At 40.1% G+C, this 26,525-nt stretch overlaps 1 protein-coding gene across 2 annotated transcripts in view; it reads left to right on the forward strand.

Annotated features, from left to right (window-relative positions):
* RUSC2 (RUN and SH3 domain containing 2) overlaps positions 1 to 26,525 on the forward strand; it is a 1,272,067-nt gene that overhangs the window by 1,214,450 nt on the left and 31,092 nt on the right. The gene's annotated exons all lie outside the window — the stretch shown is intronic.

Raw genomic sequence — 26,525 nt, forward strand, 5'->3', positions numbered from 1 at the left:
TTGCCACCACAACAGACTAGTAATTTGCCTCAGCTGCAGGTGGGTGACTCTGCTGTGACCATTTGTTGTACCTCAGATCACTCATCTTTTACCCTGGATCCCTCTGGTGTAGCACCTACAGCCACTGTGTACCGGGGGTTAGCCACATCCTGTGTATCTGTTGGAGTCCCCTCAGTGGGCAAGAGAAAACCACTTTTGTCAGTCGTGGGAGAGGAAGCAGGGATGGTTGCCCTGTTGTGTCAGAATGCTGTGCCCATCCCTGGGGAAGCAGTGGCTACCATTAATAACATGGCTGGCTCAATTTTTCCTGTCAAAAAGAAACCAGAAAACCAAGTATGTATATACTCTCCCTCAAATTTCTTTGAATAGGAGTAATTTACTTGGACTGGCTCAGGGTGTGATTCAGTCTATTGATCCTTCTTGTAAAAGAAAGAAGGATGCCTCTTTTACTGTAGAGATTCAAGACTCTGAATCTGAACAGGAAGATACAGGGATGGAGTCAGGGTTTTGCTGTCAGATTTCTGAGCTCCTTTTCTGATTTTTCCTGAGGTTGGGGTTCTCTTTCTTTTAGACTAATGATAGAATGTCCTAGTGTTTTCAGTGGGAGAACACTGAGGTTTCTCAAAAAAGATTTTGAGTTGTTACAGAAGACTTTCCAGAACCTACACCCATTCCTCCTGTCCTGTCTGCTGTAGAGTAAGTGTGTCTTACTGCCTGCAGTTTTCCTGATAGTCAGTCAGTTGTCCCTAAAAAGATAGAGAGGATGTATAAAGTAACCCAATCTTTTAAATTTGTATACACTATTCTCAAACCTTACCCAGCAGCTATAGCCTTAGTTGACTCCTCTGCTGCTAAGCATTTCTTTAATTCCAGTCCTGCTCTTTCTAATGAGGATGGGAAGATTATTGACAGGTATAGGAAAAAAGTGCACATCTTCAAATTTGAATTTCAAAGTTTTAAATTGTCATTCTCCTACGTCTGGGCCTCCACTGAAAATAGGCTTTGTCCTAGTCGGACTTTCCTGGTCAACAAATGTTACATAAATAAAAATAAATAAAGTTTATTCTGATATATTGTGAAAGTATGTTTTGTCTACAGTTTCTTGTTGTGAAGAAAAATCTGCTTTAAATAACTTAGTTTCTTCTGTTGCACGTGTTACTCCCTGATTGTTTGCAATGTGTTTGACCCTGTTGATACTTCTCCCAGGGCTATGGCCACTGGTACTGATTTAACGAGGTTTGCTAGGCTGCATTCTCAGAACCACTCAGATGATGTTAAAAATCAGATTTTAAATTCTCCTTTGGATAGAACTATAGTGTTTGGCCCCTCTTGTTGCAGGGGTGATCAGAAATGTAAAGAAAAGGGCAAGCTGATCCAGGGAATCTCTTAAGATTTTTCAGCCCTCCTTTTCAGAAGTGTCCAAGGGATTTTCTTTCTCCTCATCCAATTTCAGCGAAAAACAGAATGAAGAGACTTAATAAAATTCAGGTAAGTAGACATTTAAGAAGTGACAGGTTCCAAAAATAAGTCTCATACCTCCCCCCCAAAACCAAAGACACTCCAAAAAGTCTGAATGACTGTTCAAGAGACCATGAGACCCCCCTCCCACCCTGGCCTTCTTTCTCTTCCAGAAAGTCTGAATCTCCATTTCTGTCTTTGGAAACAGATTTTTTCAGATAAATGGGTTCTGACAGTTATTCAGTAGGGTTACAGGTGACAGCGAGAGGAAATTTCTCTTTTCCATGGTATCATTCCTCATCCTGCATATCAGACTGTTTTGTTTCCATCTGTTCCTTATCACATGCTGCCTTAAGGAGTGATAGAACCATTTCCTCCTCCTTCCCAAGTGAGGAAGGGATTTTTTCAAGGATGTTCCTTGTCCCAAAGAAAGAATATGCTTGGAGACCAGTTCTTGATCTTTCTTTCCTAAACCTGTTTGTGATAGTTGCCAAATTCATAGTGATGCCACTTCATAACATGTTGCTTCTTCTTTCCCTTTCAAGATTCCTGGTAACACAAGCCGTCCCTCAAAAGATATGTGTCTTCCTTCTTCAACTATTCAACTACATTACCAGCAGTGGAATAAGCGACTTACATCTAAATGCTTCCAAAACGATTCTTATTCCCAAATCAAACTCCGACCTCAGAAACCCACTGAACTACAGACCTATTGCCTTAATAAATCTAGATGTGAAAATTTTTGCGTTATTACTAGCAACAGAATTAAACCCATTATCCCAAACATTGTCTTTTCTGAACAGTCAGGTTTTATACAACATAGACAAACTTTCGATCATACTCTCACACTTGACGCTATGATTACTCTCTTTAACCATACCCATACTCCAATTTATACCTTAGAAATTGAGGCTTGTAAAGCCTTTGACAGACTTAATGTGGACTTTCTGCTAAATGTTTTACCCTTCTTTGACATACCCAACAATTTTGTACAAGCTTCAAAACACCTTACTCTAAGATCAACACTTTTCTACAAATTAATAAAAATGTATGTTCTCGTATTGACATTAAGAATGGAGCCAGACAAGGCTGCCCAATGTCCCCATACTTATTTAATCTGTACATTGAACCCTTATTCCTCCTAATCTCTCAGAAAACTTTCCGCCACTTTCCCAATATCTTTAACACCAAAATTGCTCTATCAGCTTTCGCTGATGATCTAAATCTATATTACTCCCTACCTCATTTGGACCTTCAGAAACTACTATCCTCTGTCGACACCTACTCTTCATTCTCAAACTACAATTTGAATTTAAAGAAAACTATCCTTCTTATTAACTCTCTTTGTCAACTACCCACCTACTTCTTATCATCATTAATTAAAATTAATCAATATCTGCAATAGCTAGGAGTATCCTTCCACCAAGACCCTAAACATTTTTATTTAAACAATATTACTAAACTCTGAACAAGACCTCAACAGATGGTCAAAACTTCAACTTCTGTTCCTAGCTAAAATAGCCACAATTAAAATGACTCTCTTACCCAGACTTTTATATATCTTTAACGCCACCAGCATAATTATCAACAAAAAATTCTTCAACACCCTCCAGGCTACTATCTCCAAATTTATCTGGGTTCGCAAATCAATCAGAATCAGTTACAACAAACTGACTTATCCCAAAAACAGTGGGGTCTTAGGGTTTCCCAACTTTAAACTGTATTACGACATCACATGGTGTAACAGACTAATAACAATGTCTGACTATATTCCAGCCTCACATCAATGGTCACCAACTTGGGTTAAACTCCAATACAATTATAGCAGAACATTTCACTTTAACCCCAGAGCCTTCCCTTTCCTTAACAAATGAAAGCTTAAAAAATCTTAAAGTACACACAACTTAACATAAAATCACTACCCTACAAAAGATTTTCAAATCTTTAAATTTATACAATGCATTTATTACTCTACTGCCTATCCACTTTAACCCCAGTCTTAAAATGAGTAATAAGATGATTAACATAAGCAAATACCCCCTTCCTAAAGGAGATTACCAGTTCATATATCTTTCCCTTCAGGAAAAATACTATTACTGAAATGAGAACTCACTTGAACCTCCCCAAAAGTTTTACAATCATTGTACTGCAAATTTGTGACCTTAACCACTGTATTATAGAGAACCCCACCATAAACGCCTATGACATTAAAAACCTGTAAAACTTTATGGAACCTTCTACCTTTAAATAAGAAAATGATATCTAGTTCTTACAAATGTATTCTCTCAGTCAAAACTCAAAATAATATAATCTTCTCTAAATATTGGAAGGACCTTGACCCATCAATTTCTAACAACCAAATCTCCCATACTATCCAGCTAACTTCAGAACTCATTTCCCTTAAAAACCTTAAATATACACAAATCATGATATGTCATAATGCCTACCTTACCCCAACCACACTCAATAAAATCTATCCCTTAACCTCCCCTTTCTGCCCCTACTGCGAAAACCATAAAGCTGACCTGTTCCACATTTTCTGGAGCTGTAAGTGCCCCTACAAGCTCTGGTGCTCATTAAGAGCTCAACTTGAAAAGATCAGCTATGAAAAAAACACCCTATCTTGGAAACTTGCTTTCCTACATATCCCCCCACTGGTCTATCTAAACTACAAGCATGTATATTAGTAACTCTAGTCTCCCTACTCATATACTACATTACACTTCATTGGAAGGACAGAGCCTCGCTCACATGCAATGGATTTAAACACCTAGCTATCAAACACCTCCTTGCTCATAGATGTCTAAGTTTTACTCAAAAATCCCGGACCTACTTTACTGATTTCTGGAAATCCCTTTTTGACCACATCCTAGTTTGATAACAATAACATCTTTTAATGATGGACATGTGGCATATTTGTAAATAGTTTATTGCTATGTTGTTATGTACACTCATTAATATATTACTGTTATTTTATCACTGCTTTGTTAATGTTTATTTACAATGACTTTATGCTAAATCTGAAATAAAAAGATTTTTCACAAAAAAGAAAACTGAAGTAATTTCATTTTTCTAAAAAGTAATTCCACCTAGTAGTGATAGTTTTAATAATGATTACTCTTTGTACTTCTTGTAATTGCCTGCTTGAATGTTCAAAATTTGGAATAAATATTGGTCATAATACCAACCCATAAAAAAAAAGATTCCTGGTAACACTAGACTTAAAAAATGCTTATCATCACATTCCTAATCATCCAGACTTCAGGCATTTTTTAAGGTTTGTGTGTTCAGATCACATTATCAGTTCTCTGCCTAACCCTTTAGGCTATCCACTGCACCAAGAGTGTTCATAAAGTGTCTAGCTTCAGTTATAACTCAGTGCAGACTTTGACAAGGGAATCCACATTTTTCTGCTTTCTAGATGATTTGCTTATCTTTGCAGACTCTTTCAAAATGTCAGGAATCCCTCTTTTTGGTGAGAGATCTCTTGCACAAACCGGGTTCTCCATCATACAGGATTGTGTTCATGGGATTTCATCTAAGCATCTCAATTCAGGGAGCGTTTCTTTCACAGGAAAAATAGATCTTCATTTAGATCTGTTTCTAAGGTTTTCCACTCAGACTTCAGTCACTGTGAGGGAATACCTCAGGATTTTGTGTATCATGGCATCCATGATTCTCATGATACCCCTGGCAAGACTCCACATGAGAAGGATACAGTGGTATGTAAAATCTCTTTGGTACCAGCATCAACACCATTTATTATTTCAGATCCCAGTACTGGGATAGACAAGTCATTTGGTGGAGACAACAGATATCCTTATGTCAGTGTGCCCCCTTCTCCCTCTCTTCTCCAAAACAGTTGCCACAGATATTTCAGACTTTACTTGGGGGAGGTGGGGGGTGGACACCAAGGACAGATGTAAGACTCAATTCTCTGAACCATCTTTGGTCCCCACAATTAACTGGCAAAATTCTGTTCCAGGACTCCATGCAAGAAGGCCTGGAAGACAGATGCTTTCTCTTTTCTTTGGACAGGAATGTCCCTGTATTCCTTTCCACCCTTTCCACTAATTTAATATCCAGGATACCTCTGAAGATTCAGAAAGACTCCCCCAAGATCATTGTAGTGATTCCCTTGCGGCCCAGGCAACCATGGTGCTCCCTTCTTTTAGAAGTGGCCAGGGGCAATTACCACAAGCTTCCTCACAGAATGGATCTACTCACTCAAGAACAGGGGTGTTTGATGCACCCTGACATCAGTCATGTTAAATTGACTGGCTGGATGATAGGGTTTTGATTCCTTTTAGGAACTTGTTTTCTGAGGACATGCAGCGGGTACTGATGGAGGCAAGAAAGCCTGCTATTAGAAAATCAGACATTAGCAAATGAAAAAGGTTTTCTAGTTGGTGCTCATAAGATAACAGGCACCCATTCAGGGCTTGTTGATGTCCTTCCATTCCACTGTTGCAGTATTCTTTACAATAGGAATCCCCTGACAAGGGCATCCTGATGCCCGGCCAGTATACCAAAGCCTTTAGGTTGCTTTAAGGTACGCCATCCATCTCATGTATGCTCCCCCTGTATGGCATAGGGCATAAAAGTGACGTCCTGATGTACTATCCTCAGAACTTGTTTGCCACCAGTCCAAACACCATTGTCTGATCATCTGTCTGAATGCCCTCTTTGTTGCTGGCTCACCAAGCCATTACAGATAAGTGCCTTGCTGTGGTTTCTGCTCTTATCTTTTTTCTTTTTGCTTGCTGCTTATGGGGTTTCATGTCATCCAGAAAGGGGAAATGCCACTGCAGGAGACAGATTTGCCATAAAGACCATCACAAGCAGTGCTTATTTTGCCTCCGTGCTTCCCACAACCATACATCCTGCTCCATTTGTCAGGCTTTCATCCAAAAGATTCTCCTTAGTCAACTTTCTTCTTTTGCCCTGTATTTAGAGAACCATTTGTCATACTGTGAAGAACCTAGGGGTGTTTCTCAGATTTTAGTCAGAGAGGAAGTTTCGACTACAATTGTGCAATGTCATCCAGTGTCTGAGCCTTCTAAGTTTTACAGGGCAGATATCTCTTTGAAAAAGAAACAAAAAACAAAGCATGTTTCTCCTACTCTTAAGGACCCTCAGAGTGAATGACAGAATTTCACTCAGTGTTTGTTTAATGCCCTTATGGCTTTGAAACCTCCTCAAGGGGTTTCTGTTCCTGCTCCTCCTTGGTCCTCTCCTCCTCTTAAAAGACCTAGGAAACAGGAGTCCTCTGAGGAAGAGGTGGATTTGAATAAGGAATCCTTTGCCTATTCATCCCAGATTCCTTCTCCTTTGGACTGTGGTTCTGAGGAGGAAGAAGAGTCCACTAGTCCTAACACTCTCTTTGAGGAAATTTCCTTCGGGGGCACAATTTCCAGGATGATGGAATTTTTAAATGGGATTGTGCCCATGTTTCTGAAGTGCAGAAGAGGTATTATGAACTACTGCAAATGGACTCTCCTAGACCTTCTACTGTCACTCCTGTTTTGACTGACTGTCTTGTTCGGATGCCGTTTCCACTGTGTCTCAGGCTGCAGATTCCTAGCCACCTGCTCCCAAAAAATCTGATAGATTTATTGGGTGCCTGAGGATTGCAAATACCTTTATAGATGTCCTTCAGCTGACCCCTCTGTGGTATCTGTGGCATCTGACATGCCACCTCAGTTGCTGCCGTCTACAAAGCTTCTTACTTCTGATAAAGACAGCAGGACTATGGAAAGGCTAGGTAAAAAGGTTTATACCTTTGCTACCTTAGCTTTTATGGCAGTCAATTATTACATCCATTATGTCCAGATATATTTTGTCTGTTCTTTCTCAGGCCTGTCAGGTAATTTCTGACCTTCCTGATTCCGAAGGGAAGACTTCTGCTCTCTCCTTGTTGGGACCTCTTTCCAAGTGGCTCACCATTCTATTAAGTGCAGTTATGAGGCAGTCGATGCTTCTTCAAGAGCTACGATGAGGAGATATTCCTGGATTTGGCTTCAACATTTGCTTGATGTTAAGGCTAAGTTGATAGATGCTTCTCTGGATAACAAACACTTATTTGGTGCAGATGCTGCTTTGTTTAAGTCTATTCAGGATAAGGGCAAGGCTTTACAGGAACTTAAACATGTTTTGTTTCTCCTGTACCTAAATTTAAAAAAAAAATACCCTAATAAGCCCACCTTTGTTCATAGACAGTCTCGTCCTCCTAAGTGTAAAATGGGGGGGGCAAAGAGCTCCTCATGCTTAAGCTACCCAGACTCCTATGACACAGAAATTGCCTTTTCCTGACAAACCAGGTGCTGTCTGACTCCTTAGCTACATTCCTCTTTTGTCCTCATCTTTCCCTATCCCTTCCAGTTTGGTTAATGATTACTCAGGATTCCAGGGTTCTGTTCATTAGCTGCCTAGGGTATTACATGGCCTGGAAATCTCTTCCCCCTTTCATGAGCATCCCTCACCCCCCTCAGGAACAGTTGGATTTCTTTCCAGGGTTGCTTCAGGATCTTTTGACTAAGAGAACTGTTCAGTAAGTTCCAGCTTCTCAAAGGGGGAAGGGGTTTTACTCCAGATTGTTTTTGGTTCCAAGGAAAGAGGACAGTTAGAGAAATATTCTGGACTTCTCTCATTTAATCACCATTCTGAAGGTCGCTTCCTTTCAAATTTTGTCCTTTCAGACTTTGTTTCCTCTGCTGCTTCCTCAGGCTTTTCTAGTGTCACTGGACCTCAAGGATAATTATCTTCAGATTCCTATTCATACCCTTTGCAGGACGTTTTTACGTTTTTATGTGGCTTCCTGGTATTTTCATTTCTGTGCTTTACCCTTTGGCCTTTCTACCACCTCAAAGATATTCAAAAAATGCCTCTCTCCTGTGTTTGCTTTTTGCAGGCTAAGGGGGATACAGATTTTTCCGTACTTAGATGATCTCCTATTCAGGCATCCTCTCCAGAGATTCTTCTGCAGCATCTTCACTTTGTGATTTCCCTTCTGCAAAGCCTGGGGTTCTCTATACATTTCCAAAAGTATTTTCTGACTCCTTCACAGGATCATGTATTTCTGGGGTGCAGAATCCAGACTATTCCAATACTGGAATTCCTGCCCATTACCAAGGCCTTGACTCTCATTTCTTTCTTTCATTCCCTTCTTCCTCTGGTCTTAATATAAGCAAGGGATTTTCTCAGAGGTCTAGTTTTTATGGCCTGTACCATTCCTATGCTCCCTTTTGCCAAATGCCACATGAGAAACTTCACTGGTTTCTAAAGTCAGTTTGATTTTAGCATTCTCATCTCCAGGACATCTTAGTTGCTCATCTTCCATGCCTCAAGTTGGAATTTTAGTGATGGATTCAGCAGTTGACTCCCAGTCCAGGGCCCCTTCTTCAACCCCCTGTTCCCTCTCAGGAGTTGTTCACAAACACTTCACACATGAGATGGAGTTCATCCTTCAGCTCTGCAGGGTCCTTGGTCACTTCAACAAAGGAAATACCACATCAGTGTCAAAAAAAATGAGAGCTCTTCTGCTGGCTGTTCAAGCTACTCACCCTCTCTTCTCCTCAGCGCCTGTCAAGGTGTTTACAGACAATACCACAGTGATGTAGTATGTCAACAAGCAAGGGGACATGACTTCTTACCTCCTTTGCCAGTTGGCTCTTCTAGTGTGGGAACTAGCTATCCAGTATCATGTGACTCTTCAGGCAGTTTATATTCCCTCAGGTCAAAACACTGCAGCAGACTCTCTGTGCAGGTCCATAGCACAATCCCATGAGTGGATGCTTCACAGGGATGTGTCTCTGAACATTGTCCACCCAGTGGGGTACTCCTCAAGTAGATCTTTTTGCTTCCCCTCTAAACAGGTAACTTCCTCTTTTTTTGTGCCAGAGTCCCAGCTTCTGTGGTCTAGAAAGTGGATGCCCTCTCTTTTTCCTGGAAGGGGGATGTTTCTTTATGCCTTTCCTCCCCTTCCCCTCATTCCAAAAGTCAGGATCCTTCCAAAATCTTTCTAGTGACTCCCTTTTGGCACAGACAGTGTTGGTTCCCTCTTCTTCTGCATTTTACCTTACAGGGTGGACCTACTCACACAAGATAACAGATCTCTCATCCATCCTCACCTCTCCACTCTTCAGCTGACACTGTGGGTGATAGGATTTTGATTCTGTACAGATGCCTTTTTTCCCTAAGGACGTGCTTATGGTCCTGCAGGAGGCCAGGAAACCCACAACCAGGAACCTGCTTATCCAAGTGGAAGAGGTTTTCTGTTTGTGTCTTTCTTGTGACCTGGATCCACCTTCTGTGGATATTCCTTTTTCGCATCCTTTAGCTTCTAGATTTGAGGCTAAACGGTTTCTTAAAGGTGTCCTTCACATTAGACTTCCCAGGAAGCATATCCCTCCTCCCTGGGATCTTAATTTTGTTTTAGAAAAATTGACCCAGGTTCTTTTTGAGCCTGCAGCTTCAGCTTTCTTACAGCATTGTTCTTGCAAGACTATACTTTTGTTAGCCTTTACTTCTGCCAGATGTCCTCCTTTTTCTGGTGTTTCATAAGGACAGGGTGTCCCTTCATACTAATCCCTCTTTTATACCTAAGGTGGTGAATGACTTGTCTCTTTGTCTATTCATTTGCCCACTTTTTTTCCTTCTCTGCAATCTGCTAGCAAGAAGGTGCTGCACACTTTGGATGTGCATAGACAACTCAGATTTTATTTGGATAAGACTAAGACTTTTCATAAGTTATTTTCTTTCATCCTAGATACTTAGGTTTGGCTGTTTCCAAGCAAACTCTTTCTTCTTGGATTTCTAAAGCCATTTCTTTTTGATATACCTAGGGCTTTGGCTTCTTCTGGTGCTTTTTTCAAGGGTTTAGATACTAACTCTATTCTTGAGGCAGCTACCTGGACTTCTGTGCATACATTTACCAAGCACTGTAAGTAGGATGTGATATCCAAAGCTGGATCTGGTTGTGCTGGGGCCGTTCTTCATGGGTTCCTAGAGAGCTCTGCTGGTCCAGTCTCCTTCCTTTCTTCTTCCTGAGCTTTTGCACTCTCCATGTTGTAAAGAATACTGCAACAGTGAAATGGAAGGAAATAGTACAGTTGTGTAAGATCTTCCCATAACGGTAGATGTCCTTCTCTTCACTGTTGCAGTATTCACTCTCTCCCTTCTCCCCCCTGGTTCTTTTCTCTTCTGGATGTACTGGTTACCTCTTGTTTTCCTTGGACTGGTATTCCTACTGGGGATCTCAGTTCTGAGGGTGGTGCATCCAGATGTCACTTTTATGCCCTACACTGCATGTGGGGAGCATATGTGTGATGTACGGAGTACCTTAAAGCAACCTAAAGGCTTAGGTATACTGGCCAAACATCAGTCTGCCCTTGGCAGGGGATCCCTATTGTAAAGAATACTGCAACAGTGAAGAGAAGGACATTCACCGTTATGGTAAGATCTTACACAGCTGCACTTTTCTCTGGTTTTACAATATTTGATTGACTTGCTATTCTATGGCCTTTCTTTTTCTCTTATTAAATTAATTTATTTGGCATTTCAGTATGTTTGCCCATGACTCCACCTCTTTCAAGGCAGTTGCATGTCAAAATGTTCTTGAAAGAGGTTTTGCATACGAGGCCTCAAAGTAAGCCAGTGGCCCCTCCTTGGGATCTTAATTTTGTGTTAGAGAAACTAACTCTTGCTCAGTTTGAACCAGCTGATATGGCTGACTTGAGTTTCTTAACATGGAAAACAGTTTTATTGATTGCTCTGACCTCTGCAAGAAGGGTATTTGAGTCGCAGGCTCTTATGCTGAGCCACTTGGCTTCTTCTATGGCTTTCTTGAAAGCAATGGATTCTAAAAGTATTCTAGAAGCTACTACTTGATTTTTGGTACATACTTTTACAAAGTACTATAAGCTGGGCTCCTTCTCTAGGTTTAGTTCATGCTTTGCTAGGACCATTCTCTGGGGGGCTCCCGGACCCTTCTCCTTCCACCTTCCAGATATAGTTAGCTATGGTAATCTACATATATAGCTAAGGCTACTGCAGCAGTGATCATTATGAAGAACATAATACAGTTGTGCAAGTTGAAGTACCATAACCGTAGGTGTTTGAATGAACACTGCTGCAGTAGCCATTCCCTCCCGTCATCCCCATTTTTTTTGGTGTGCTTTTTATGACATGGTATGGGCATTTATTTCTTGTTCACCTAGCGTTGACCTTTCAGGTCTCAGCCTCCCTGTCTCTGCTGGCAGGAAAGCTCTGAAGGGCTGTGTACCCAAACTTGTCTTTTAGTCAGGTAAACTCGCGCTGCTTGATGGTTTGGGCACATGGAAGGTGCTCTGAAGCCTTGGAAGCTGGCCAGCTGTTATACCCTTGGCATGATATAACCCATATTTAAGGCTATTGCAGCAGTGATCATTCAAATGTCTACTGGTATGGTAAATTCAGCTTGCACTTTTTTATGTTTGTGATATGTTTATAGTATTTATTACCTTAAAAGTAGCCTAGACCATTTCATTTAAATCATTCTACCAGTGATAGATTTAGGTCATAAAATTCATGTATCTAGCAAAGTTGCATAAATACATTCTGACTACCATGTTTAGTATGCCACCGGTCATTGCCAGGATTCATAGACATGGATCCTGGTATTTTAAGTTTACAAAGGAAAGCCATTTGTATGAATGGCATGCAGGTGAGCATGTTATGCAGAGGTCTGCTATTCACATAGGTGCTGCTGACTGAATCACTGTGTAGCATGTTAGCACTATGTAACATAGCAGGGAACAGCTACTTAGTAAAGTGATATTACAGTTAGAAAAGTTAGGTCTGCAGTCTAGCACAAGAGGAGAATAATCTGGTCTCTGAGCTTGGAAGTCACTGTGGAAACCTCAGAGTGTGTTGTGATTGGCCAGTGGGCTGTTTTGCTTGATTGTTGATTTTCTGTGCCTGTATAAAGTTATCACTACGTTGCAGAGGTTAGCAGTACCCTCTATCAATGCAGGCACTTAGAGAACCCAACATTCTCTTTAAAATAACCTCAGATATTTCCTGAGTACTTTGTTGCATGACAGGTACCTGGCTTACATGTAGGTGAGAATTGCTCTGTAAGATTGCACTAAGATTGTAGTTTTTGGCCAATTAGCACCCAAGCAAACCTGCCATAAACCACTATATTACCCCATTACTGGGATTTGTGCATAGAGGAGCATTGTTCCAACAGTCTTGTCTTAAACATTGTAGTTTCAATTAAATAAAATCTGTACACCCCACTGGTACAACTGCCCTTTTAATACTTGGAGTAAACATCTGAAACTATGGATAAGCACTTTCCACATAAAGTGGCAGCCAAAGCAACTACAAACAGCAATGACTATACAAAGTCAAAAAACAAAGCAGGCGAGCACCATCCGTTTTAAGTTTTAGTAGATCGTATAAGCAGTAAAAAGCATAAAAATCACATAGTAAAATTCCACAGCAAAGCTTCTGAGTCGTTAGACCCTTTTTCATTGCATACTAAACACACTGCAGTATACCATATTTAAACTTAAAAAGGTGCCCACTTTCTAATTAACAAATTAATCTTTGTAATTATAGCAGCTGATCTTGTCATAAAGTCCTCTAACAGTATTTCATAACACGTTATTGATGCAACCATAATTAGAAGATAAGACATACATAAAACACAGTAATCCTGAGTGTAAAACTAATATAAATGTCTACAGAAATCTAAAATAGACATAAAAAATCATAAATACAAAAATAAATATACAAAAAGGCTACAAAATATCTGGTTTCATTCTAAGTGTAGGTTTAATAATATCAGTACAATTTAGCCCTGGTGTTACGTCTACTCTAAAGAAGTTAATCTGTATTCTACAACTTCCAGTCTATTCATAATATTACCACCATGTTTGTTAACATATGAACTAACACCCTAAACTTAAAAGTATGTGTTCTGTTCCTTCAGCTAAAGTATGTTTACAAAAGGCATTGCTGTCAATACCTCTTCTTATTTCTGAAAGATGGGAAGTTATTTTTCCTTTAGTTTCTGATTGGTTTTGCCAATATAAAATGATGAGCTTAGCTGAGCAAGGAGAGGGTCATGGTCAGCTGCCTGTCTTGGGCCTGGCTCCACCAGATCACACACACACTCAGGTCATTGAACCACAAATATTAGTCCAACTCTGTTGTTGTACATGTTGGGGGATAAATGTCCCAAGACATACCTTTCTAGACTACAAGAAGAGAAACATGATGGAGTTCTTGGAGCTCTGTTTCCCAGCATGGGATGAGCTTAATATTGAAAAGCACTGTACCGAGAAAGATGCCGTTTGAGCAGAAGATAACTGACTTTAACAATTGGCTTAGTTTTTGGTGTCATTTGAAGCAGGTACAGTATTTGTCAGCTTGGTGGAGGATATGGTTGACAGTCCATGCTGCTTCTTTAGGGATGGTCTGCACCTGTTCCCTTTAGGCTTTTGAATATTGGCTAAAACTTTGTCCATCTCTATAGTGTCTTATTTAGTCAATCCCAGCCTGATAAACAGTCCAGCTTATAAAAACCAACCCAAGATAATAAAAAAGGTATCGCTTCTCAATGCCAAGAGTATAAAAAGAAAACTCAACTCCCTGCAAGCTCTGCTCATCCTGGAGAATATAAATGTAAATGTCTGTGTAGTTAGGGAGACATGCTTTAAAGCCACAGAGAGCATCCCAGCAAGGCTGTAATGCCTTCCACAAATTAGGTACTGCACAGGAAGGTATAAAAAGGTGGAGGTGTCTCATTATTCATCAAAAACAGCCATACCTGAAGAATGGTCATATGGTATGACTCACTTGAGCGTCTCTTTGTCCAACTCACCATACCATAACATTGCAATCTATAAGTCCCCTTCTGTGACCCAAATGGACTGCCATCACTCTGTGTTGCACTCAACACTATGCACTTGGGTGACTCCATCTATCCCACTATAAACTGGGAAGCACACAAATTACAGTTAACAGACTCAGAGATTCCTGCACTTTGTCAACATACATGCTTTGGACCAGATAGTTCATACTCCAACTAGAGGCACCAACATCAACCTAATCCTTAGAAACGTGGGGGAACTTTTAACCCATCCACATCTACTGTCATCTTTTGTTAGATTGGACCATAAAGCTATATCATTTTTAAATTAAATGGAAACCTGTGTGTCATCTAACCCTTAAGCATTTAGGAATCATTCCAAAGCAAACCTACTACTGCTGAATGATACCCTGGCAAAATTGCAAATCCAACAAACTGTGTGATCTCCATTCCCTATGTTGAATGTGCCCACCTAAAATAAGCAGAGGAATAACGCAAAGAACAAGTCACCCTAGTGGAATCCTAATGTCAACAGTTTATTTAACAAAAGGACAAAAACCATGGCCAAAATTAGGACATGCAGTGCACAACAAGGCAAAGAACTCCTCATCAAACTAAATAAGCCATTCAGAAATCTTATCAAGTCCACCAAAGCCAAATCTGAGGTAAAAATAGTGTCGCAGTCAAAGAACAACCACAAGGCCTTCTTCAGCTATGTCCACAACCTCAAAGATAATGTACAGCAGTATGCTGGAATAATTGTAAATGGAACCACTTATTTGGTGCCTGAGAGTATAGAAAACCTACTGGCTGATAAATTTAGCTCCAATTTCACCACACTCCACCCCCTCCCAGATACCTTTCAGGAGATACTCTCGACCATAATCCCCTGACAGGATAGGGGACTTTTACTTCCACAAACGGTCAGTCACTACTGTAGTTCCACAAGGCTCGATGCTGAAGCCGCTACTTTTTGGCATTTACTTTTTGGAAATAAAAGCTGACTTCAAAGGCTTCTGGTTGACTAGTTTTGTGGACAGCTGCATGCTTGGCACAACCATAGAATTCCCTAGGATACTAATATCCAGTAAGAGGACTTCTCACAAACTAATAGTTGGTACCAGAGCCATGTTCTAAAACTGAATGGCAAAAAATGTATAATTGCATCCTCTGGAAAAACAGTCACCCTTGGGATTTACCACATAGGCAGTACAACCCTAAGAGTAGATCCAGTGATTAGAGACTTAGGAACATGTGAGGATAGTGACTTGGCCTTTGACCATCATGTGTCTACAGTTATAAGGAAATTATTCTATGTTGCACAGTTTCTTTGTATGGTTACGGATTCTAGGTCCATCGCTGTCATTCTCCCACTCCACTCAGCCATCCTTAGGTCACTCATGAAGTACTGATCAGGTATATACAGCAACTGAAATGTCCACAGAGGTTCCTCACAAAATGAATATGGGGAATTAATCATATGGAATATACAAATGCCTCAAAGCTTTATTTTTATACTCAAGTCTCCTGCAGACTACTGAGAAGTGACCTGTGTCTGGCTTACAAGACACTATCTGATCCAGTACTGTTGGATTTGCTGCACATCAGAAGTGGAACAGCATTTTAAATACCTGATTGAAGAACCCAAACCTTGTTTGCAACGTAAAGAGAACATGTTGGAGGGATAGGTATGTGTCTCAGAGAATACCCCTACTCTGCAACAGGCTTCCTATCCATGTGAAGCAGAGTTTGTCCCTGACCCTATTTAAATACAACTCTGACCAGTGGATGGGGAAATCAAAATTTTATCCCTAGACTGGCACCTAAGCCTCTGTTTGACAGCATTAGTTTGTAAATGCTGTGCCTCCTAAACCCAGATAGATACTCCTGGGAAACGTATCCTTTGATTTACAAATGGGAAAACATGGCTAGGGTTAAAAAGGCCTCCTAGGGCCATTAGTCTAGTAGTTGCTTAGGAACCTATGAGCCTTACTAAGTATGTATTGCCTGCACTGCTGTTGTGCCACACAGCGACTCTTAAAATCTTTCATTTGTTACACAGAGCCAAGTTCATTAGACATAATTGTGATTGTTCGCATTGGCTGGATCTCTTCTGGAGTGGTGTAGTGTGTGATTGCTTTAGCAAGTTTGTAGAAGTTTGCCTAACAAACAAAAAAGTTTTTTTTTTTTTTTTGCTTAGCTCTGTAAGCTGAGCAAACATATCAGCAGGGAGGGGGAAAGATCAATGAAGTCATAAGCACTGCATTGTCTGTAGGTACACAGTTCTAGTCGTGCAAGATACTTTGTTAGGCTAGTCCATTTGAAATTTTTGTTTGATCCTGATGGAGGCATGAATACACAATGGGGTAAGACTGCAAAGAAGTCCTTATAATAGTGTAAATTAATCTTTGTGAAGCATACATGATTTTGGTTAACTACATACCAGCCCTAGTTCATGGGGCACAATGTTCATGAATCCCACCTACTGATCATTTTAAAAACCTAATCAAAAAGTAACATTTTACCCAGCTTTACAGATGATGCTTCCACTGCCAGCCTCACCTTACATTTATCTTAGGGACGTTGGAACATGTGAACAGTCACTTGGCCACTGACCATTATGTGTCAGCCGTTGTAAGAAAGTGTTGACTAGCTTAGTGATGTCATTGTCCTTCAGTACTCTGCTGTCCATAGGTTTTCAGCCCACATCTTCCCTTACATTTCCTCTCACAAAAGTATGAAAGCCATTCATTCTGATGTCCTTATGCAATGACAATACTAATGCTAATTTAACTGTGTGTAACTTCATACATATAGAGTAGCTAATAAATGCAGTATCTATTATGTGTAACAGCATTACATGGCTTCCAGGATAAAACATTTTAAGTGTTTCTTGAAGAACTGTTTTTATTGTTTTAAAATGTTTTACAGATGTTATTCATTGTACTTGTATTGTATGAACCATTTTGTATATTTTAGTTGCAAAGAATGTATGCAATCAGTTCTGTTACATTGTTCTTCTGTATCAATGTATTACACAATCCGTTTTTGTCCTTCATTTTTACTTTTATCTGCCTAAGCTTCTGACTGCAAAAGGGTTCAGGGAACCAGTCTACCTATTCAATTAACAAATTTATAAATAAATTACCATGTGCTATACTGCCTGTTTTCCTTTTTTTAAATGTGTATTTTCCAATAAATGCTAAGATGTAGAAACTCTTTGCAGATATAATAACAGGACATGCTGGAGGGATAGATTCTTGTCCCAGAGACTTCCTATACTCTGGAACAAGCTACCCATCTATGTCAAGCAAAGTTCATTAGCACTCTTCAAGAAAAATCTTGATGAGTGGATGAGAAATAGGAACTACACCCCGGGGATCACTTCTGTGGCTCTGCTCAACAGGGGCACAGGGAATTAACTTTCTTGGGTGGCGTAAGCCAGGGAACCTTGTTGGCTAGGCTTACTTAGGCCCTTGGGCCAATAGCCTAGTACCTACTTATGAACCTATTAGGCTGGGTAGCAGCAATGGGGTCAGTTTTGCAGCTCATATTCTTACAGCTGATGTTTGATGCATCATCCTAACTTATTGGATCTTCTGGTGCAAGAGTCGTATGTATGAGAGGAGATATAGAGTCTGAACTATTTCAGGAGGTGTATACATGAAAGTGTATTTTTGAACATAGTTAATCTAGCTGACATTGTAGGGAGTAAGAACAGTTTGATAAGTACAGTAGAGAGTCAGTTATGCAAAACATCAATTATCCAAACCAACCTTCCAAAGTTTTTGGATAGGAAAATCATAAATTCTGAATATGTAAACATTATACATATTTGTTTGAGCATGTTTTTAGAGCTTGTAACCAGCTTGTTTGTGAAGTATGTTCTTTATTGTCCACTGGAATCACTGAATGGTTGAAAACTGTATTCCTGCGTTCTGAAAAAATAGGATTTTTGAAGTTGTTTTATCTAGTTCAATTATATGTTTGATTATCCAAACTACCCTAGATCCCAATTAGTTCAGATAATTTACTCTACTGTAGAAAGAAGAAAACTGTCTAATATATATGAAATTCCTACTGTTTCAATCATTGAAGCATGATTCAGTAATTAAAAGAATAAAATTATCTAATGTGTATTAAACTTCCTGCTGTTTCAGTCATGTAACTTGCAGAAAGCATTATCATTTTATCAAGAGTAGCAGGGTACAGATCACTGATAGCACTTGGCGGGAGCAGCTAGAGTGGCTGCTTCAGCCCTAACCATTAGAAGACTTTCCTGGATGCACCTCTGTGACTTTGCGGAGCCCTTCAAGTCTTCTTTCATCAGTGCCCCTTTTGATGGATCTACTTTATTTGGCCCTAAAGTGAAAGAGGCACACTCCAGGAGCAAGCAGATGGGAAGATACTTTCTTCCATGAGAGTCCATTTTTCTACCCCTCAGATGACTTTTTTCCCAGACAGGAGAGGTTGCAGAAAATTGTGGTTTAGAACGTAGAAATGTACTTCCCCAAGACCCCTATGGAAAAAGATCCCCTGGCAGCAGAAAAGAAAATTCTTATGGGAGACACTGCCCTCATGGCAGAGGTGGTCTGCAACACCGAGGCTTCAGAGCACATTTTCAGAGAAGTCCTGCTAGCATTCCTGAAGGGTTACTGAACTGCTGCACTCTGGAAGCAGTCAGGGTATACCTGTCCCTGCAGCCACAAGCCTGAATAGCCATTACCAAAGATTCTTGGATGCAGAATATTATATCCAGAGGTTAGTACATACCAGTTCCCCATTTTCCCCCCAAAACACAACAAAAGAATTCCCAACATTCCATCCAGTCATAGGAAAGCTGCAGCTACAGAAATACAAAGCTGCTAGACAAAAGAGTCATCCAGCTTGGCACATTTACTAACAAGGATCCAGAACTTGCTCGAGATTCTTTTTAGTGCCAAAAAACACTAGGGACACAAGACCAATTTTGGATCTTAGGAGTTTAAATCAGTTTGTGAAACACAAAGTTTCAAATGGTCACGGTGCCTTTTTTAAGGAAGATGGTAAGATGTGCTGTATAGCACTTCAGGATGCGTACTATCTTATTAAAATACACAAGAACTCCAGAAGATATCTATGGTTCTGGCTGAGAGACAGTCACTACCAGTTCAGAACACTGCCCTTTGGTCTCACCACAGCCCCCAGGCTGTTCACCAAATGCATGGCAGTGGTTGCAGCTCACCTGAGACTGCAAGGATACCGGCTGTTTCTATATCTAGACGACTGGCTCATATCTGCTTCTACCAAGCCTCTACTAATTCAAGTCAGGGATCACTTGTTCCATCTCTGTTCCCAGCTGGGTATTACTATAAATTTCTCCAAGTCTCAACTTTACCCATCACAATCTGAGTTCTTTGGAGCCCTTCTAGCGGACCCAGACACTAGTGGCAAACCTACCACAAACAAGATGGGAGACTTTAAGGAAACAGGCATTACATGTCCTTACTCTTCATTCACCTTCAAGCAAATGAATTATTCAACTACTGTGTTCGATGGCAGCCTCTTTAGTACTGGTCCCCATGGCATGCTTTCACATGAGAATATTACAGTGGGCTCTAGTGGTTCAGAGGTCAATAAAGACGTCAGTCAATGACAACTCCCATTCACATCACAAGTATTTGTAGATGCCACATAGCATAGTGGAGTCGTGCAGAGGAAGTTTCCCAAGGCCATCCCTTTACTCTTCCCTCTCCCAAGGACAAAGTGACTATGGATGCCTCTCAACTGTGATGGTGGTGGGGGGCATTACTTGGGTAGCACAGTCCAGGGCACGTGGTCCCAGATAGAGGACAATCTTTGCATCAATATCCTAGAAATGGGAGCAGTCATATTGATGTTGCAGGCATTTCAAGATGTTCTCCCTCGAGGGATGATTGTATTTCAGATGGACATGTTGGTGGTCTGGTACATCAACAAGCGGTGGGAACCAGATCTTATCTTCTTTGCAGGATGACAGTGAGAGTTTGGCAACAGACAATCTTTTCCAGCTGCTTTCTCTTGACAACGCATATTCCAGGTTAAACCAACATGCTAGCAGATAAACTAGCAGATCCATCTTACTCCCTCACAAGTGTTTGGTCAGTCAGTCAATGGCAGATATGTTATTTTGCCAATGGGGACAACCATGTTGCAGTCTGTTTGCTTCTCCCCTCAGTGCCAAGTGCAGCAGGTACTTTGACTTCATCCCCCTGTAGGGGGAGTCATCAAGAGACTCTCTGGTTCATGATTGGCCCTACAGTCTGTTATACGCTTTCCCTCCCAATCCTCTCATCCCCAAGTTTATTCAGAAAGCATTATATCAGAAGAACAAGATTCTTCTCATTGCCCCATTCTTTCCTCACCAAGTATTTTTCCCCTTCCTATGGCTTCATCTAGTTCACCCTCCCTGGGTGTTGGATCCTGTTCAGGATCTTCTGTCTCTCCCATCCAGATTGCCTCATCCGGACATGCTATCTTTCTAATTCACCACATGGCTTCTACACTTCCAGTGATGGCTAGAAGTTCCTCGGCTTTCTTCCCTCATTTGCCACATTCTAATATCATCCCAGAAAGGCTCTACCAGAATAATTTATAAAAGTAAATAGAAAAGATTGCCTGTCAGAGACATTTAGATCCCTTTCCGCACCAGTTCCAGCTTTTCTTGCTTTCCTAGCCTCTATTTTCAGTGATTCATTTAGTTATTCAACTGTCAAGGTGTAATTGGCTGCCATCTCAAAATTTCACATGGGCGTAGATCATTATCTCTAGCTTCCTTAAAATGGTGATTCCTGCTTCAGTTCCCAGTTAAGGATATTTTCCCTTCATGAGTCCTTACACTAGTTCTTCAGGCCATTACTCAGCCCCTGCCTTGAACCCTCGGCAAGGAGAGAGATGAAATTCTTGTCCTGGAAAACTCTTTTTCTAGTCACCATTAGCTCGGTTAGATGGGTATCTGAACTCCAAGCACTTTCTTCTCAACCACCTTACCTGATTTTTCACAAGGACAGAGTGTCATTTCAAACTAAGTCCTCCTTTCTACCTAAAGTGGTGTAAGAGGCTAGCCTCAACCAGTCAATTAACATACTTTGTCTTCTTTCCTAAATTTTTTAACAAGGGAGAATATGTGCTTCATTTATTGGATGTACATAGCTCATATTTCACATTCATAGAACTAAAGACCTAAGGAAATCAGAACAGCTGTTTATATCCTTTTTCGAAGCCAAATTGGGCATAGCAGAGACTAAAGTGACTAGCCAGATGACATTACCTTTATTTACAGGAGCAAAGGTCTGTCATTACTGAAACATCCTAAAGCACACTAAACCAGGCCTATGGCTGCATCATCCACTTTTTTGGTCTAAAGCATCTGTAGATGATGTCTGTGCAGCAGCTACACACTCCAATGCTCATACATTTATAACTCGTTACAAACTGGATATGTTATCAAGAAGTAGGGGAGCTTTTGGCTCCACTGTACTCTGGAATATCCTTCCTTGAGGACCACCCAAGATTACTGTACCTGGGTTCTCTGTCACATCAGTTATGGAATGGATGAAAAAGACATCAGATACTATAGTTATGTACCCGCCATAATTCTGCATCTGTGTTGCCTGTTTTTGTCCTTCCTCAACTTCCCACCCACCATTCTTTTTCTTTTTGTCTGGATCCTAGTATGACCTGAGGATAATTTCTGATGTATGGGCTCCGGAGTTGTTGTTCTGATTCTCCACCTGTTTCCCACCTTTCCATTTTCTATATTCTTTAACTCAGATATTACTATTTGTTGATTTCCCCTTTTTCATTGTGATTAACAAAGTAGAGGGCAAATTTGAGGTATCTCAGAAGTAGACGGGGATTATGGATAAAGGGAGGAGCTCGATCTACAGAGCCTAAAGTTTATCGATTGGCTGAGGACAGATCCAAGGTCGGATCCGAGACCATCAGTTGAGGAAGGACAAAAACAGACAACATAGATTCAGAGTTATGGTGAATACATAACTATAATTCAGTCCTTTCTGTTGTCTTATGTGTTTTATTTTATTTTATTTAAACAACATCAGTGTTAGTAAATGGTCTGCTAATATTACAACTGAATTTGGATAGCTCACCATAGTGTTTGAGGAGGTTTGTCCATTTGAATTCCCTGAATTCAGAATTATGGATTACAGTAGTTTTAGAAATTTTGATAGGGAAGGTTACAAGTTTATGGTCAGACATAACCAGGGAATGGAGAAACCTGTGGGGGTAGTACATGTAGTAGCTGTATAAGTTAAGACTCAGTCAGGATTACTATGTCCTTTAGCTGACTTGTTAAACTATTCGTTCCAGTACTTTTTATTTATTAAGTCTGGGAATATATGTGCATTTCAGACTTTGGAGGTATGGGTGCTCCCGTTTATTGATGGTAGTTGAAATCTCAAATTATAAAGGCATCTTGGCAATAGGTAGATGTTCATTACTAGATCACTGTTGCAGCAGCCTTTACCATAATGTTTGTCCAGCCAATGATTACTTTCGTTGGCCAGCTCTGAAAGTTTTAGGGCACCTTCCACGCATCCTAGCCATTACCCTACATGAGGGAAGTAAGATAAACTCAGTGGCTAGTGCCCCAAATCTTTAGAACTCTGTTGCCGCTGAAGGGAGTGATCAACTGATGGTTAGGGCTCTTTTAAGGCTGGGCAGGTATGTTCCCCATAGGGGATTACTTTTCACTACTTTTACTTCTTGTAAAGGAATTGGTTTCTTTTTAGACAAAAAACAAACTGTTCAGTTTCTTCTTACCTCTTTTAGTGATTACCACTAAAATCTTCCCTCAGTCTTGTTACTTTTACATCTGGTTCCCTGCTGGGAGTCTCTTTTAAATATTTACTTTTACCAACAATTTTCATTGTCTGTAGCTTGGTCTTTTAGTATTTAAGGTTGTCTTTTATAATGTATACCTAAAAAAATGATTTTCTGTCAGAATGTTTTTCCAACTCAACTAAGATTCTTTAGCTTTTTGCCAGGCATCTTTTTTAGCTGGTGTTTGGTCTTTGCTTCTTGTGAGGATTTCCTGGGTATTTGTAACTTTTGTGAAGAAAAGTTTACTGCCTGTGCTTTGCCATGGTTGGTGTAAGAGGCTGGGGCTAGTGTATTTAGTTACTGTCATTTTACTATTTTCCCTCTAACACTGCTTTTAATTCTAAAGGCATCAACAACTATTCTAAGCTGCGCAATACATTTGCCAATCACCATTTTCAGATGACACGTTTCTGCACCCCAGTGGACACCTTGCATAATGCCGTTTTTATGAGGGAAGAATGTCATTTTTTTATTGAAACGTGTTTATAGAGGCTGGGAAAATGGTGTTTGTTGGTTGCAGCAAGGAGTTTTACCCTTATACTAAAAAAGCCCATCAGGTGGTAAACGTACTCTTTCTCTTATCTTTATGGACAACTGATTTAGTTAACTGTTATTTCTGATTCAGTATTGATTTATTTTCTTTTTTGGTAAATTAATGTTATTTTGCTTTCTGTGCTAATTCCTTTGGGTTAAGACACTGCATTTTGTGGGTGTCACCATAATGTTTATCTCTAGTTCAAGTTTTCCTATCAAAATATAACACTGACTGTATCAAGACGTGTTATCCATTTGTCAGGCACATTTTATTGGGTGGCAGCCTGTCCTAGTTCCCTTTGGAGATTCATTCCATTAATTATCAAAATGTAAATAACTTTTTTGTGGGAAAAAGTGGGGAATTTAAACTAAAACTACTTCTTAGGGCTAAGCTTAGCATATTCTATGCATGTTTTTTTAAAAGTGTAATATTACCTTAATTCAAAGATTATATTTCTGTTTTGAGGTAAGACAAGCTATTTTTGACTCTTGCTATCTGCTTGTTGGGCACCTGTTCCAGCTATTGCTTGGGTCCTGGTCCCAATAACTTCATTTTTCTTTTTTCTTTGGAAAGCTTCTTTATTGTCTTAGGTTCCCTTTCCCTCAGCCATTGATGAATGACTTCACTGTGGCCATTTGTTGTCCCTATGGTGAGCTCCTTCAGATGCCACTAAGGACTGTGGTGTTGGGCACTTCCTCTATAGCTGTTCAGCTACCTTGCCTGGGTAAGGGAGAACCACTTGTACCAGTGTCAGGGTAAGGGACAGGGATTCTTCTTAGCGGATCCTGTCTGATGACTTTCAATCTGGTAGAGGGACTGTACTTCTCGCCACTTTTTCTGTTTTAGGGGTCTTCCAAATGGTGGTCTTTCAAGATATTACTGAAGACTTTCCATTTTAAATATATAAAAAAATATCTCTGGTATATTGAAAGTATTTTTATTTTTTTTTGTGCCTGTTTCTTCTGCGTTGACAGTGGAGTGCTTTCTTTGCAACCAGCATTGTATCTATCTGCTAGCCATTTACCCCTTATAACTTTTTTATTTTATTTATTTTATTTTACATTTGTTGACTGGGAAAGTCTGACTGGACACATATCCATTTTCAGTGGAGGTCCGGGGAGAAAAGCTTCAGTAAAACATACATCAACAAGTAGAAATGAACAATAGTATTTACATCGAAATAAGGCAGAAAAATATTAGAAAATATCAGACAGTTCATAGTACAAGCTCATAGTAATATATATCATTTACAGGCATCACACATCTGTTACATTCAGTAGTTTGCAGAAGTATGCATACAATGTGTTGTGGTACAAGCAGTAATTTGTAGGTCTAAACATTTGGTATATTATAGATATTATTAGAGTGGGTTATCTATAGCTTTATTATAACAGGGTGAGATACAAGACTTGAAGTATGGCTATGCTAAGAATTATTGATTGTAAGCTCATTTTTACCCTGGGGTGAGACAGGGCATAGCCAGTTTTTCATGAAGTGGGTTTTTAGGAGTTTTTTAAATTGCATTGTGGAATTATTGGATGTTAGATGGGCAGGTAGGACATTCCAGAGTTTAGAAGTAGAGTAGCTAAAGAGATTTTCCTGCTTCATTGTTGTGTTTGGTGACTTCTAGGAGATTTAGTGTGCTGGATCTCAAAGTTCTTTTTGTGGTGTGAGGGAGTATAAATTTTTGGAGGGCCAGGATTTTATCTGAGGAGTAGTATAATTTGTGAACTAGTGACAATTGATTGAGTTGAAGTAGTTGAGGGAACTCCAACCAGTTTAACTTTTTGAGAGATTCACAGTGATATGTTCTATATGAAGATTCTGTAGCAAATCTATCTATTTTATTATAACAGGATTCTAGTGGTGTTTTGCTTGTATAAGTTATTTTGTATGATATTCAGTGACCCCCTGTACCAATATCTCCTTTACTTTCTTTCTTACAGTTCATTCAGCCCTAACCTCAGCGGATTGCATCCCCTGCTAGTCTGAACTGTAGCAGCACAGCCAGCAAAATAAATCAGGGTCCCGTTCTCCAAATAAAATTAGCGTCTGCAGTGTATGTCTAAACTAATTTAAAATAATAATCCTGCTCTAAGTTTTCAGTCAGTTTTTTTTACTTAGAGTTAACCTTGTGGTGTGCACACTAAACTGAGGGTGCCGATACCTTTAGCTCTCCCTCCCTCCTCCTTATACTAGCCAAAGAGATAGCGTGTTCCCATAGCCAATAAGTTGAATACGTTTATTGTGATAGCGAACAGTCTATACCACCAAACCTACAGTAAAATAACATAAGTTATCTCACTCTCTGTTAGCGACCATTCTGTACTACCAGTAATAAAGGGCACAAGCATATAAAGTTATTTTTAGTGTTTGTTAGCTGCCATTCTAAGGTGCTAGCATACAGGTCTAGGTCCCACACATTTCTACTATTTAACTTGCTCACAGGTTCTCACTGATCTGTAGAAAGAATTCCTCCTACTGATAATTTTTGTAGAATTCTGGCTCTGCTCTGCCTCGTGGACCAACCCGCTCCCTTTGCTCCTCTTGGGCTCACTCCGCTCCCCAACCCTACCCCCATCCCAACAACTTATCCTGTCCCAATACCGATACCTCTCACCCAGTCTATTAGCTCCTCCCTCCCCTACCATAGTCAGTTCATTCAATCTGTCCTACCCTCCCCCGCCTGTATCCAACTGTACTACTGTCCTATCTACCTTTCACCATGCACCTGTGCTACTCAGTAGTATGGAAATTACCTCTACTCCTCTTCCTTTACATCACCTACAGCTCCACCTCCCTAAACTCATG

This window comes from Protopterus annectens, chromosome 1.part1 (genome assembly GCF_019279795.1).
Source record: "Protopterus annectens isolate FY-2018-M chromosome 1.part1, PAN1.0, whole genome shotgun sequence".
In the NCBI taxonomy this organism is placed as follows: Eukaryota; Metazoa; Chordata; order Ceratodontiformes; family Protopteridae; genus Protopterus; species Protopterus annectens.